At 43.7% G+C, this 15,761-nt stretch overlaps 1 long non-coding RNA gene across 1 annotated transcript; it reads left to right on the forward strand.

Moving 5' to 3' along the window:
- Positions 1 to 222: 222 nt before the first annotated feature.
- LOC135272187 (uncharacterized) lies at positions 223 to 15,333 on the forward strand. Its single transcript, XR_010340277.1, has 3 exons — positions 223 to 514; positions 2,083 to 2,201; positions 15,247 to 15,333. It is a non-coding gene; the product is annotated as an uncharacterized LOC135272187 (long non-coding RNA).
- Positions 15,334 to 15,761: the final 428 nt, after the last annotated feature.

The raw sequence follows: 15,761 nt of genomic DNA on the forward strand, positions 1-15,761 counted from the left end.
AAGTATTGAGTATTAGGCTTAGTACCTGGGTGATGAAATAATGTGTACAGCGAATCCCCATGATAGGAGTTTGCCTATAGAGCAAACCTGCACGTGTACCCCTACATCTAAAATAAAAGTTTTTTTTTTTTTTTAAGATAAGAAGAAACCGGCCGGGCGCGGTGGCTCACGCCTGTAATCCCAGCACTTTGGGAGGCCGAGGCGGGTGGATCACGAGGTCAAGAGATCGAGACCATCCTGGTCAACATGGTGAAACCTCGTCTCTACTAAAAATACAAAAAATTAGCTGGGCATGGTGGTGCGTGCCTGTAATCCCAGCTACTCAGGAGGCTGAGGAAGGAGAATTGCCTGAACCCAGGAGGCGGAGGTTGTGGTGAGCCGAGATCGCGCCATTGCACTCCAGCCTGGGTAACAAGAGCGAAACTCTGACGATCAAAAAAAAAAAAAAAAAAAAAGATAAGAAGAAACCAACCCTGTCAGCACCTTGATCTTGGACTTTCCAGCCTCAAGAACTGTAAGAAAATAAATTTTTGTTGTTTAAGCCACACAGTCTGAGGTACTTTGTTATACAAGTGCTAGCAAACTGATACAGGCAGATAGAGGATAGGCATATGACCTAGGTTTGGCCATTAGAGTCTCTTCTGAGCTGAATCCTGAATAAGTGACACCTGTTTACTCAAAAGGCAGATTCACTTCTAAGAGTGGGAGATGGTTGGGTCCCAGTCATCACAGCAGTGGGATGGGCTGACCTCCTCCAGTTTCCATCTAATAAATTTCTTTCTTTTACTTAATAGATCTAGATTCTGATAAAGTTGCTTGTAACCCAGAGCCCTAAGTGACACAATAAGAAAGGAGAAGTGGAAGATGGTAACTAGACAGAGCCAATTCATCAGGTCAGGGGAACTGCAATAGAGGATGAGTAATTCACACAGAGTCGGCCATGCCGGAGACTGGAGCTTCATTATTACTCCTATCAGTCTCTCAGAGCATTCAGGTAGCAGAGTTTTTAAAGACAACTTGGTGGGTGGAAGGGGAAGCCAGTGAGCCAGGAGCGTTGATTGGTCAGGGATGAAATCACAGGGAGTTGAAGCTGTCTTCTTGCACTGAGTCAGTTGCTGGGTGGGGGCTGCAAGATCAGATGAGCCAGTTTATTGATCTGGGTGGTGCCAGCTGATCCATCAAGTACAGGGTCTGCAGAATATCTCAAGCACGGATCTTGGGGTTCAGGGAGGGTCAGAATCTTGTAGCCTCCAGCTGCATGACTTCTAAGCCATAATTTCCAATTTTGTGGCTAACGTTAGTCCTACGAAGGCAATCTGGTCTTCAGGAAAGAAAGAGATCTGCCCTGGAGAAGTGCGTTATTGTCTTTGCTTTAAACCACAAACTATAAACTAAGTTTCTCCCAAAGTTCGTTCAGCCTATGCCCAAGAATGAACAAGGACAGCTTGGAGTTTAGAAGCAAGATGGAGTCAATTAAGTTAGATCTCTCTCCCTGTCTCAGACACAATCCTGCAAAGGCAGTTTCAAAAGAATGGGAGTTTTTGTTTTCTTTTAAGTGAAATATTTGAGCTTGGTTATAGGTCTTTGGGAAGAAGCCAGCAGGGTGGGAGAAGTTGGATGCCTAACAGGGATGGAATACCTAGTGAAGCAAGTGTGGGTCCTGAGGAGATGGAAATGGGATATGAACAGGGAGCTGGCTGTGAACTGGATATGGATTCCCTCTCTCTCTCTGACCTGAAGGCAGGAGCTGTGGGGGTACATATGCAAATCCATTTTCAGATGTTGAGTGACATCCACATCTGGTGGTCCTGATTTTCTTGGTTAAGTAAGAGTCAAAGACACCTGTCGAGAAACAGTGGGTAACAGTTGTGGTCGGGGGTTTGAGAACACCAGAGTTGAGAATGACCATTGTGGTGCACGGGAGAAGGAGCCGACTGTTTGTATGTACAAGAATTACCAAGAATTCCAAACAATTGTAAAAGGATTGCCAAGCAATGCCAAGGGCCCAGCTAAGGTGGGTGGCTATGGATTTGTAGCTGGAGCAGTCCTCAGTGCCGGTAACATTTCCCCAATTGTACTCAGTGCCAACTGCTGTCTGACTAGCCTGCTGCAAGCAGTCCTGAGCAGGAGTGGAGAGAGGTCCTACAGCCTGCAGCACCTCCAAAGCAGCTCGACCGGATTGAGGAAATGCTAGAATGAAGGTATGTGGGCCTTCAGCGAGCTCATCCAAGACAGGGAGTCAGGAGGACTGTGAGAAAGGTAGGCTGGCCCGGCAGTCTTTGGTATAGTCCAGCAGGAGAATTCCAGTTACTATTGCTGTAACTGTAGAACGAACAAACTCCGTTCCTCCCACTCCGCTCTCACAACACGCTTCTGACAACAGATATGTGGGGATTTCTCTCCACCGGCAAGCAAGCAATTCAGCGGCGGGTACTAACTGGGTGTCTTCTAATCCAGTGGTCCCCAACCTTTTTGGCACCAGGGATTGGCTTCATGGAAGACAGTTTTCCCACAGACAACGGTAGCGGGGTGGGGGATGATTTCAGGATGATCCGAGTGCGTTACATTTATTGTGCACTCCATTTCTATTATTAATATTTAATGAGGCAATTCTACAACTCACCATAATGTAGAAAGAATCAGGGCGAGCCCTGAGCTTGTTTTCTTGCAACTCGACAGTCCCATCTGGGGGTGATGGGAGACAGTGCCAGATCATCAGGCATCAGATTCTTATACGGAGCATGCAACCTAGATCGCTTGCACACGAAGTTCACAATAGGGTTCGTGCTCCTATGATAATCTAATGCCGCTGCTGGTCTGACAGGAGGAGGCGCTCTGGCGGTGATGTGAGCTATGGGGAATGGCTGTAAATATAGATGAAGCTTTGCTCCTCACCCGCCACTCTTTCGTGCTGTGCAGCCCAGTTCCTAAGAGGTCACTGACCACTTCAGGTCTGGGGATTGGGGACCTCTGCTCGAATTCAATTGAATTCCAACGCTATCTAACTGGAAATAGCATCAGGTCACACAAGTGAAGGACTCAGTCTCACAAGACACTTCTGATACTCTAGGATGAAGCCCCAGATTGTTTTACTTGTGCTTTTGACTGACCAGGTATAAATGGGGGTTCCCACAACCCCCATCTTGGGTTCAATTAATTTGCTAGAGTGGCTCTCAGTACTCAGGGAAACATTTACATCTATCAGTTTGTAATAAAGAAGATTACAAAGGATACAGATAAAGAGTACACAGGGCAAGGCATGTGGGAAGGTGCTCGGAGCTTCCATGCCCGCTGGTGCACCACCCTCTAAGAACCTCCATGTGTTCAGCTATCTGGAAGATCTCCAACCTCTGTCCTTTTGGGTTTTTATGGGAGCTTTATTACTTAGGAATAACTGATTAACTCATTAGCCATAGGCAATCAATTCAACCTTCAGCCCCTCTCCACTTAGCAGATGGAGTTTGGAGGGTGGGGCTGAAAGCCCCAACCCTCTGACCTTGCCGTGGTCTTTCTTGTGACCAGTCCCTATTATGAAGCTGCCTAAGAGCTGCTAGCCGTAAGTCACTTCATTAGCACACCAAAAGACATCACTTTGGAGATTCTAAGGATTTTAGGAGTTGTATGCCAGGAAAAAGGATGAAGACTGTATACAGCACCTTTGACATAACTAACTCCATCTTAGAAAAAGACTCCATTTTATATTTCATAGGGCACTTGCCAATAAGAATGTTTTAAGAAACAAATTATAAAAGATAAAGGCTGAATCCAACCAAATAAGGCCACAAACAAGCACACTCTTCCAACTTTCAATTCTTACCAGAGGACTCTGTGACTAAAAGATTAGGCCTTCAGCAGCTTGAAATGGTTGTCTTAGCTGACACTGTCTTGCAGTCACTCATGGTAATAATTTGCATCTGCCAGTGAAGGCTCCGCCACCTCAGAGTCTTCCTTGCAAGACCAACGGACAGCCAGAGCCAGACCAGGACTCCTTTGGTCTTCTTAGACCCTCGTGGACTGTCTCTGTTCCTCTTGATGTTAAACAGTACTTTCTTTGTTGTGGAATGTTTAAGCTATAACATTTACATAAATATTATAGGTAGAGGGGCATGCCATATTTGGAAGAGAGGGTCTCTCTCTTTTTCTCTCTCTCTCTCTCACTGGACGTGAATGAGGGCTCATTTTGTCCTACGGCCTGCCAGAAGCTATTTTTAAGACTTTATAACATTTAGGAAGCTACACAGCTTCACATTCTGCTGTACTCTAGTCATCAGAAATTATAAGCCTACCCAGATTCAAGGGTAAAGGATGGGGATGTAGGCCTCATAGCTTGATGGAGAGAGTGTCAAAGAATTTGCAGCTACATTTTAATGCTGCCACAACTAGCTACTCTAATACATTTTTTTTTTTTTTTTTTTTGAGACGGAGTTTCGCTCTTGTTACCCAGGCTGGAGTGCAATGGCGCGATCTCGGCTCACCGCAACCTCCGCCTCCTGGGTTCAGGCAATTCTCCTGCCTCAGCCTCCTGAGTAGCTGGGATTACAGGCACGTGCCACCGTGCCCAGCTAATTTTTTTGTATTAATAGAGATGGGGTTTCACAATGTTGACCGGGATGGTCTCGATCTCTCGACCTCGTGATCCACCCGCCTCGGCCTCCCAAAGTGCTGGGATTACAGGCTTGAGCCACCGCGCCCGGCCTACTCTAATACTTTTAAAGATTTCTTGATTCTTTGGGGTTGTGGTGATTAGAGTAAAATCCTTAAAAATAGAAAAGGCCTGGGGGAAGGGGAGACTGTAAAATACAGGGAAGGAAAGAATTTCTATCCTATTCCAAGAGCAATCACAGAAAGAAGGGAGGTAGTTGGTACTAACTAGAAAGAAGTCAGTCAGGCAGACATTACCCATCTATCCCCACAGGTCCAAGACTTTGCTTACGATTATAAACAGCAAGAAGACTGTATTTCATGACACCATCTTAGCTCAGGGCTACAGAGCAATGCTGTTGCATGTAGGAAACAAGGATTTCTTGAACTTGAATTCATAGGAGATTCTGAGTTTTTTTCCAACTTGACCATTGCTATGACTCAGTTAACTCAACAAATAGAATATGGTGTACTAACCTGATACCCATCCCTCTCCCTCCCTTCTAATATAACCTTGATTCTATTCAGGAATCATCCTCATATGCAGAGATGGATCTTGACTGAGCTAAGCTGCTGGGGCAAGGGGTAGCATTCTTCTGGCTTTTATTGGTTAAGTTGGAGAAGAGGGAACTTTGTCCTAAATGGGCCAATCTGGTAGAGGGGAGTGCCATGTTTGGGAGAGAGGATCTCTCTCTCCCATTGGATGTGAACAAGAGCTCATTTTGTCCTACGTTCTGCTGGTAGCTATTATTAAGATTTTGAAGGCAGTCAGTCCGAGGTCAATGCCAAAAAACCAAGGAAGGAAGAGTGGAGGGATAAAACACGGTCTTGGTGACATCACTGAGCTTCTAATTCTTAAAATTTCAAGAAAATTTCCTTGCTGTTTAAGCCAATATAAGTCAGGGCTTGTTACCTTCATCCAAAGGCATCCTAATGAATACCTAGCTATTTACTGAGTACCTACTAAAAGGCTGAGGCGGGAGGATCACTTGAGTCTGGGAGGATCACTTGAGCCTGGGAGGTGGAGGTTGCAGTGAGCTGTGATCGTGCTACTTGGCAACAGAATGAGACCCTGTCTCAAAACAAAACAAAGCAAAATATTCACCATTATGTGTCTAGTAAAAGTGAAGAGGGCCGGGCACGGTGGCTCACGCCTGTAATCCCAGCACTTTGGGAGGCCGAGGCGGGTGGATCACGAGGTCAAGAGATCGAGACCATCCTGGTCAACAAGGTGAAACCCCGTCTCTACTAAAAAATACAAAAATTAGCTGGGCATGGTGGTGCGTGCCTGTAATCCCAGCTACTTGGGAGGCTGAGGCAGAATTGCTTGAACCTGGGAGGATGAGATTGCGGTAAGCCGAGATCGCACCATTGCACTCCAGCCTGGGTAACAAGAGCGAAACTCCGTCTCAAAAAAAAAAAAAAAAAAAAGTGGAGAAAAGAAATAGGAAAGGAAACTGGCAATATAAAAGAAAAGGGAGGAGAACAGGCAGAGTTAGAGAGACGTAAAGACACAAAATGGCGTGGAGGGTAGAGGAAACCAGTGAGGGAAAACTCAGAAAGACACAGTTACTGGGACAGGAAAACAAACAAACAAAAAGACACACACACACACACACACACAACTGAGAGGGACACCCAGGTTTGCAAACACAGTCTTAAAAACAGATGGAAAATGCATGAAGAGCAAGGCCTATGCAGAGAGGCCTGGAAACAGACACTCCTCACAGTACGTCATACAAAGGCAGTCATGGGACAAGGAGAGAACACTTTCAAAAAAAAAACAGGAAGAGACAGATAGACAGCAAGGGAAAAATTACAAGGGACTGAAATAGATTTTGTGGGATGACCTTAAGCCGCACCTGTTTACTTTGACAGTGGTTATTAAAATACTATGACCTGTTGACATAGAAGAACTTTCCAAAATGTTATGCTATAGCGAAGAGTGAGTTTCAAATGCCCTGCCTTATGTTATCTCACATCAGGACGTGCTTACACATGTCCCTCGAACTTGCAAATTTTTAAAGTTTCAAAAAGAGAGTGATGAAGGATACTAGTCAAGGAGGAAGGAAATCTCAGTTTTGGTTTCAGTCTGAGAGGGGTCAGTTGTCAAGCCACTTCTCTAAACTTGTTTCCTCGTCGCAAAGTGAGGTCATTGGGCTAGATTATATCCAGCTCGTTCCATCTTAAATATTCTCTAATTCTGAATGTCGGCTTCCAGTGGTAATTTCTATATATTGCAGAATGTAGTAGGCTTTGTCTTCTAAAAATCCTAATGAAGCCGGGCGCGGTGGCTCACGCCTATAATCCCGGCACTTTGGGAGGCCAAGGCGGGTGGATCACGAGGTCAAGAGATCGAGACCATCCTGGTCAACATGGTGAAACCCCGTCTCTACTAAACATACAAAAAATTAGCTGGGCATGGTAGCGCGTGCCTGTAATCCCAGCTACTCAGGAGGCTGAGGCAGGAGAATTGCCTGAACCCAGGAGGCAGAGGTTGCGGTGAGCCGAGATCGCGCCATTGCACTCCGGCCTGGGTAACAAGAGTGAAACTCCGTCTCCAAAAAAAAAAATCCTAATGAAGGCAGCTTTGGGGAGCCGAAAGGATTTTCTAGCAGAACTCGGAAATTATACTTCTAAGAGTTAAAAGTTATAAAAACTAAACTCATGCTTTTGCTCGTGTGCCAAATCTTCAGAATCTTCTAGAACAATAAAAGGTAACACCAAAAGGAAAACTTAGTTTGTATTTTTAGTACAGACAGGCGTTTCACCATGCTGGCCAGCTGGTCTCGAACTTCCGACCTCCAGTGGTCCACCTGCCTCTGCCTCCCAAAGTGCTAGGATTACAGGCATGAGCCACCACACCTGGTCTCTTTTCTTTCCTTCTTTTTTGTTTATTCTAAACTTAGAAACCCTTTTTCCTTTAGAGAATTTACTCAAGATTCAATTCTGTTATCCTCTGGTGTGTTGACAGCATGATTCTTGTGGTTCACTCTATGATTCTTGTGAAACAGATTTGCTTCTATTCTGAGAGGAGTTGTCTGCTTAACAACTTGCCTGGCTCGAGGGGGCTTACTAATGCCTTTTAGCTCCCTGCTTTTTGACTCGCCTTACAACTCTCCTTAGAATCCAACAAAAAGAGATACAAAAGACGTGACATAAAAATGTGAAGGGCTTAAACCATTTATTTTAATATTGCTGACTTTTTCCCATGTATCTTTCCTTTCTGATTACTACTTAAAATCAAGACAGAAGCACATTAAAGATGGAAATAGCTAAACATTCTTGAACCTTTCAATCTTAGGAAGCCAGAACAGGCCTCTAAAGTAGATAATGTCTACTGAGATCAAAGAGTCTCCCCTAGAGCAGAGTTTATTGTATTCTGAGTATGACGAGACTGTGGCACGGGGAGATGAAGCTGCAATGGAGTAAATGGGTCTTGTTACCACAGTGCTTTACAGAACACATTAAGGAGTTTGGGCTTTGTCCTGAGGGTGTAGGGAGCCATCAAATTATTTGAAGAAGGAAAGTAACATAATTTGTACTTTAATAATATGGCTCTGGTTGCTGCTTGTAAATAAGTTGGAGGAGTAAGACTGGGAGCAAAAAGATGAGTTGGTCTCTTGCAGTAGTCACGGCGGTAGATGAAGATGGCCTCAGACTAAGGTAACGGTGGTAGGGGTTGAGATATTTAGCAAGGAGAACCAGCATAATTGGATGTGGGTTATGAAAGAGAAGGTGGGAATCACAATGGCATCCAGATTCCTGGCTTAGGAGATGCCATTCCCTGAGGTGGGGAATACGTTGGAAAGAGGCTTAGCTGGGGGTGTTGGGGAAAGATGGTAAGTTCAGGTTTGGATATTCTAAGTTTGAGGTACCTGTGGACATAGCAGGTGAGTGGTCGATATCAGCTGGATAACTGGAAGGAGAAATCTGGCCTAGAACTAGAGCAACTAGACTTGAGCAAACCGTACTCTTAGGAAATTAACTGGAAGCCAAAGAAATGATTCCTTATTTGCTGATACCTTGCAGCAGGTCTACGTCCAGTGACAAGGAGGCAAGTTTGAATCGGTTAGAGCCTCATTCACATTTCTTCAAATGTTCTTGTCAGGCATTTATTTGCTACTAAGCAGGACAGCCTCAACCTTCCCCAGGACCATTTTGCAGCATCCTTTAGCATCCTTGGCTTAGGACCAAGTTCCCACCCTCCTGCATCTTTACCCTTGCTGGAGATACACACACGTGATAGAGTTAAAGGACAAAACAGGTGTGACTGGGAGGTTCCAAGCCACTTGAGTTGCAGACCCTAGGTGTTGGGATCTAACTCCTAGTTTTCTGCTACAACTTCAAATGCCACCCTCCTCACTAAGGGTCTAAAAGCCAAAATGTGGATGAAGGAAAGCAAGCCTTTCTTTCTGAATACCACTGCGTGAAGCCATGCTGAGGTCAAGAGACATTCAATCAGAAGAGCAGACCAAGCGGCTTAAGGTAAGGGCAGCCCCAGGTTCTCCTTGCTCTGGACTCTGAATCTTGCTCCCTTAGATCGTTAGCTGGCTGTTTCTTGCGTTAAACCACTCAGATCTTTCTTCAGTTTCCTTGAAAACTGGGTTCCTTTGTCCTGCAGAAGAGATGTACACTGCCCACTTTCGTTTCAACAGAGGGCAGTAGAGAACAGCAAACAGCTTACATTTCTAAGACCAGAAGAAACAAACTCATTTCCAACATTCTCCCCAGGTCAAGGTACCCAAAATATGGCACACTGTGCTTCATGTGTTCATAGATGGGACATGTCTTTGTGAAGGTAGGGCAGACCCCAGAGAGTCAGCGACTTGTAGACCACCCTTCCTCCTGCGAACAACAGTTTAGCTATGTGTAACTTATGGAAGGCTTTATGGAGAAGGAGTTCGATCTTGAAGGGTAAGTATGAGTTGGCAAGATAGCTTTGTTCACAGAAAGCAGCATGGGCTCAAACATGGAAACAGCATGGCAAGTTTGGGGAAGTTCGGAATAGGATTGGGGTGGGGGCAGCCGTGATATTTACATACACTCTCAGATGCTATGTGCCATCCTGAAGTATTTGTATGTCACTTTGAAAGATTTAACATCATCCCAAAAGCAATGGAAAGTCACTAAAGAATTTTGAGCAGGGTGGTGATCTGACCTGTTAGGCAATTTGAGATTTTTTTTTTTTTTTTTTTTTTGAGACTGTGTTTCGCTCTTGTTACCCAGGCTGGAGTGCAATGGCGCGATCTTGGCTCACCGCAACCTCCGCCTCCTGGGTTCAGGCAATTCTCCTGCCTCAGCCTCCTGAGTAGCTGGGATTACAGGCACGCGCCACTATGCCTAGCTAATTTTTTGTATTTTTAGTAGAGACGGGGTTTCACCATGTTGACCAGGATGGTCTCGATCTCTTGACCTCGTGATCCACCCGCCTTGGCCTCCCAAAGTGCTGGGATTACAGGCGTGAGCCACCGCACCTGGCTGTTTTGTTTTTAATTGAGGTATCTTATGGTCTTGTCAATCTTTTAAACTTTAGCCAACCAGGTGGGTATGTGGTGATATTGTGTTTTTAATGTGCATGTCCCTGATAAGTAATGACTTATTGAGTATGTTTTCACGTGCGTATTTGGCCATTTGGATAGCCTCTTTTGTGATGATTCTGTTTAAGTCTTTCGCACACTCATGAATTAGCTTATCTTCCTCTCACTGATTTTTAGTAGTACTTTATGTATTTTAGATATGTTTTTTGTCAAATACACCTATTACAAATATGTTCTCCTACTCTGTGGCTTGCCTACTCACTTTTTAAATGATGTCTTACTTTTTTTTTTTTTTTTGAGGCAGAGTCTTGCTCTGTCACCCAGGCTAGAGTGCAGTGGCACAAGTTTGGCTCGCTGTAACCTCCACCTCCCAGGTTCAAGCGATTCTCATGCCTCAGCCTCCAGAATAGCTGGGACTACAGGCACATACCAGCACACCTGACTAATTTTTAAATTTTTATTTAGTAGAGATGGAATTTCACCATGTTGGTCAGGCTGGAAAAAAATATTTTAAGCATTATATTTCGATAATGATTATACCAAGAATATATTTTATATTATTTGACAAAATCTGTAATGTATATTTAGGAGATTAATGAATACAATTATGAAGGTCACTGAAGCACGACTGTCCTAAAACAAGTTAATAATACAACCTACAGAAGACCATTTAGACATTACAATTTCTAACCTATAAAATGGAACTCTAAATACCTTTTCACCATCTCAGTAGTAATTTCTGCCACAACGCTTTCAGAAGGCTCACAAGCCAACTCACATACAATCGTAGTATTAACGAGGAAAGCAGGTAGTGTCAAAGGAAGAGGATTGAAAGGAGAAGTGTTATGAAACTCCTAAAATCACTGCCAATAATATGAATGTCAGGTCAATTTCCATAGGAAAATCGTTATCTTTTACCTCTTTAAAATATAATTTTTGCAGAAGAGGGCTGAAACTTTCTTGAGCCATTTTAGCACAAAGAATGGAAGTCAGTTCTCACCATGGTACAGCTCTACCCTGTCATCTTCATTGTGATGGTGGCATAAGTTTAGCAGGGTGCAAGCGACCACTAAATGACATCTTTCAATGAACAAACAATTGAAAAATCTTTTTGAAAACCGTATGAAAGATGAATTGGAATGGAGCAAGACTGAGGCAGGAAGACTAGTTAAGAGCTTGTTTCAGCCCTTCTGCCATTTGACAACACACAGAAGCCACAAACTAAGAAGCAGAGAGCAAGCCCTCACCAGACACAGAGTCTGCCGGCACCTTGATCTTGCAATGCCCAGCTTCTAGAGCTATAAGAAATAAATTTCTGTTGTTTATAACTAGGAGGAAGATGTACTATTATTATTACTATTTTACAGTCGAGAAAACCAAGGCATGGGGAAATTAAATGACTTGCTTAAAGGTTTTCTAGTGCTAATAGTTGGCAAGGGGAAAAGAAATGTGCAAGAACTTAATTACTGATTGAATGGGAATGGTAAGGGACGTACACTAACTAGAAGGATATTGTCGTAGATCCTTCTAAGTAGATCATAGAGAAAAAAGACCAAACTTGGGAAAAATAAGCGAATTTCATTTTAGAAAAAAGGTGTGAGTGTGTGTGTGAGTGTATGTGTGTGTGAGTGTGAGTGTGTGTGTGTGTGTGTGTTTTAGACAGAGTCTCTCTTTGTTGCCCAGACTGGAGTGCAGTGGCATGATCTCAGTTCCCTGCACCCTCCATCTCCCGGGTTCAAGGGAATTCTCCTACCTCAGCCTCCTGAGTTGCTGGGACTACACACCACCATGCCTGGCTAATTTTTGTATTTTTAGTAGAAACAAGGTTTTGCCATGTTGGTCAGGCTGGTCTCAAACTCCTGACATCCTTGACCTCCCAAAGTTCTGTGATTACGGGCATGAGCCACTGTGCCTGGCCAAAAAAAAAAAAAAAAAAAAGTGATTTGAAGTGGAAATGCCTAATAGGTAGCTATCATTATATTATATATATGATAAATATATTAATAAATATATTTTTCTAGAGTTAAGTGGAAAAGTGTTGGCCAGAGATAAGACTGAGGAGTCATCAGCATATAGGAAGTGAAGCAAGGCTCTCATTCTCAGCACTATTGATACTTGGGGCCAGATAATTCTTTGTTATGAGGGGTTATGCTCTCCACGGGAGACATTTAGCAGCGTTCTTGGCCTCCACTCAGTAGATGCCAGGGGCAACCCCCTCTAGCTGTAATAGCCAAAAGTGTCTCCAAACATTGGCAAATGTCCCCTGGGAGCGGGGAGCATAATCAACTCTGTTGGGAGCCACTGGTGTAGAGGAAGTCATGAATGTAGCTAAAATCATTTAGAAGTAGTGAGACATGCACAGATCATGCTTCTTAGCCTTTTCAAGTTCATTTTCAACCTTTTTGAACATAAACATACTTTCTTTAATTTTATCTTAATTTTCATATCTAGTTTGTCAAATTTACAAGTATTAAGTTGTATCGCAATGCTGAGTAAACTTTTCAAATTATACTTTTACCTCTCCTTCTCCCTCCAATTTTGATACACCCCTTGAGGGAGTCTCTTCTCACTTAGAAAATTATTGACCGAGAATTACATAGAGGACAGAAAGCTGAACAAACACAATATTCAATGGGCAGGTGAAATACAGGAGTGTACAGGGAGCGTAACAAGCTTAACCCTGGTAAGTCATGATGAAACAGACAGTGAATGACTTCAGAGTATTTTGGCCCTGCAAACTGCAAAGGTACAACCTGAAAGACTGCATACTGCCCCTGTGGTACATAAATCTCTTCTTAGAGAAGGGAGAGAATTCTGAGTTCTCTCTGGGCTTAAAGTCAAAAAGGCATTTCCAGCGATAGGGCCCAATGCAACATTTAGGACAACTCAGGGGAGAAAACTGAGATTCAGAAAGAAAAATGACTTCTCACGTCAAGGAAGAGATAAGGAACACTGCAGATGAGGAGATGGCCAGAAGTGTGGTCCTGAAGGAAAGACCAGAAAACAAGGTCTAGGTTCCCGTTTATTTTGGAGGCAGAGTATTATTGTGCATTAGAAACTAGGCTCGGCTGCTGTTCTTTTGCTCATCTTTGTATCTTATAAAAACTTTCTTTTAAAATCCTCCAGCCAATTGAGTTGGCTAACACAAAGATTTAGATATTTCTGACATTTCTGCCAGTATAACGTCTGATTATCTCCTTTGTGGCTGGTTAGAGTGGGGGCACCGGCATGTTAGCTCTCCAATTCAAACTTTTAAAATAAAGACCCATGAGTATTTTAATAATTTTCTCTTTACTGTTGATTTTCAGCAGTTTAAATATGATATATTTAGGGGTGTGTGTGTGTGTGTGCGTTTGTGTGTGTGCGTGTTTGTGCGTTTGTGTGTGTGCGTTTGTGTGTGTGCGTGTTTGTGCATGTGTGTGGTGTGTGTGCGTGTTTGTGCGTGTGTGTGGTGTGTGTGCGTGTTTCTGTGTGTGTGTGCGTTTGTGTGTGTGTGGTGTGTGTGCGTGTTTGTGTGTGTGTGGTGTGCGTGTTTGTGTGTGTGGTGTGTGGTGTGTATGTGTGTGCATGTGTGTGTGTGCGTGTGCGCATGTGTGTGTGTGTTAGTCTGCCTGTGGTTCTCTGACCTTCTTGGATCTGTGGTTTGATAACTCTTCCATTATTTTTGAAAAAATTGTTGGCCATTTTCTCTTTAAATGTTTTTTCTCTCCCATTCTTTCTGCTTTGGGATTTCAATTACCTATGTTAGGTCAGTTTGTATTGTCCCATAGTTCTTGTTTTATTTTCTTTCTTTTTTTTACTCTTTGAATTTCAGTTTGGGTAATTTCTATGAACCCATTTTCAAAGTACTGATTTTCTTTTTTCTCAGCTGTATGGAATCTACTAATGACCCTGTTGAATACATTCTTCTTCTCTTTTACTCTGTTTTAAAATTTTCTAACCTTTCCATTAGACTCTTCCTACAGTTTCTATCTTTCTGCTGAAATTCACATCTGTTTATGTGAGCTGTCTACCTTTTCCACTAGAGCCTTTAACATGTTAAATGTGGTTATAATTAACGGTTTGATTCTTAAATTCCCTGTTCGATAGTACCAACCTCTGAATCGTCTTCGAGACAGTTTCTATTGCTTGCATTGTCTCTTGACTGGATTTTTAAACCTTGCTTTTCTGTGCAGTCTCGTTGTTTTCATCGAATTCTGGACATTATGTGTAGGACAGGAGGAACTGGGGTAAATTGTATTTATGGTTGGAAACAAGCCTGCCTCTTTTTCTGGTAAGCTCTTAGTGAGGGCCAATCAAGTCAAGAGTCGAGCTGGGTTGGGGTTTTGTTGTTGCCATAGTTACCTTCAAATTCTTCTAGTGTTATCTTGTGCTTGGGTGCGGGCTGGTATTCCTGGAGGGTATTTTCTCAATTTTCCTGCACTACCCCAACTTTAGGCCTTCCTAAAGTTATGTGCCTACACCTCAGAGTCTTTCTTCAGTGATAGAGTACTTTTGCTTCTTACTCAGTATTTGCTAGACTGGGAGGTAAGGGGGAGATGTCTCCATTGTGAAACTTCCTCTGCAGAATATATATATATATATACACACACACACACACAGAGAGAGAGAGAGAGAGAGAGAGAGAGAGAGAGAGATCTAACCAGGGCAGTGGCTCATGCTTGTAATCCCAGCACTTTGGGAGGCTAAGGCAGGTGGATCACTTGAGGTCAGGAGTTTGAGACCAGCCTGGCCAAGATGGTGAAGCCCTGTCTCTACTAAAAATACAAAATTAGCCAGGCATAGTGGCAGGCACCTCTAATCCCAGTTACTTGGGAGGCTGAGGCAGCCAGAGAATCCCTGCAGCCAGAGAATCCCTGGAACCCAGGAGGTGGAGGTTGCAGTGAGCCAAGATCCCACCACTGCACTCCAGCCTGGGAGACAGAGCAAGACTCCGTCTCAAATAAATAAATAAATAAATAAAATTAAAAACGAATAAATTAATAATGAGATAAACCTAACATGACTGACTCCATCTGGCTTCTAGGCCCACAGGCTAATTTTTTTTTTCTTTTGCTTATTCTAGTGTGACATGGTAAAAGCCCCATAAAACTGCACACCTCAACCATACCTCGGCTTTCTGTTGAAACTGCTCTCTGTAACCCTGATGTGACAGGCAAACAGTCCAAACCCACGCCATCGTGGCCCCTGAGACTTGTAATAAGTAACTAAGGTCTGTAATTTCCACCCTACCCAGGCAATGTGTAAACTAATGCTTATCTTGACTTCTGTTAGCCACTTAAGTAACAATCAGAATATCCAAAGTCCCTTGGCCCTCGGAATGTCCGGAGCCCCTCACCCTCATCTCCGCCCAGGAGGTGATTTACAGAATCCACTGGCCCTCGGAATGTCTGAAGCCCCTCACCCCCGCCCCCAAGGTGGTTTACAGGCATAAAAGTTCTTGACACCCTCCTTTCAGGGCCACGGGTTGGAGAGACGCGAGTCCTCCGTGGCCGCCGGCAATAAAGACCCTGCAATTTGGCATACTTTTGTCTTGGTGTTGACTTTCTATGCTCGGGCCAGTATAACACTAGCATGGAG

This window comes from Aotus nancymaae, unplaced genomic scaffold (genome assembly GCF_030222135.1).
Source record: "Aotus nancymaae isolate 86718 unplaced genomic scaffold, 86718_ANA_hifiasm-v0.15.2.pri h1tg000108l, whole genome shotgun sequence".
Taxonomy (NCBI): domain Eukaryota; kingdom Metazoa; phylum Chordata; class Mammalia; order Primates; family Aotidae; genus Aotus; species Aotus nancymaae.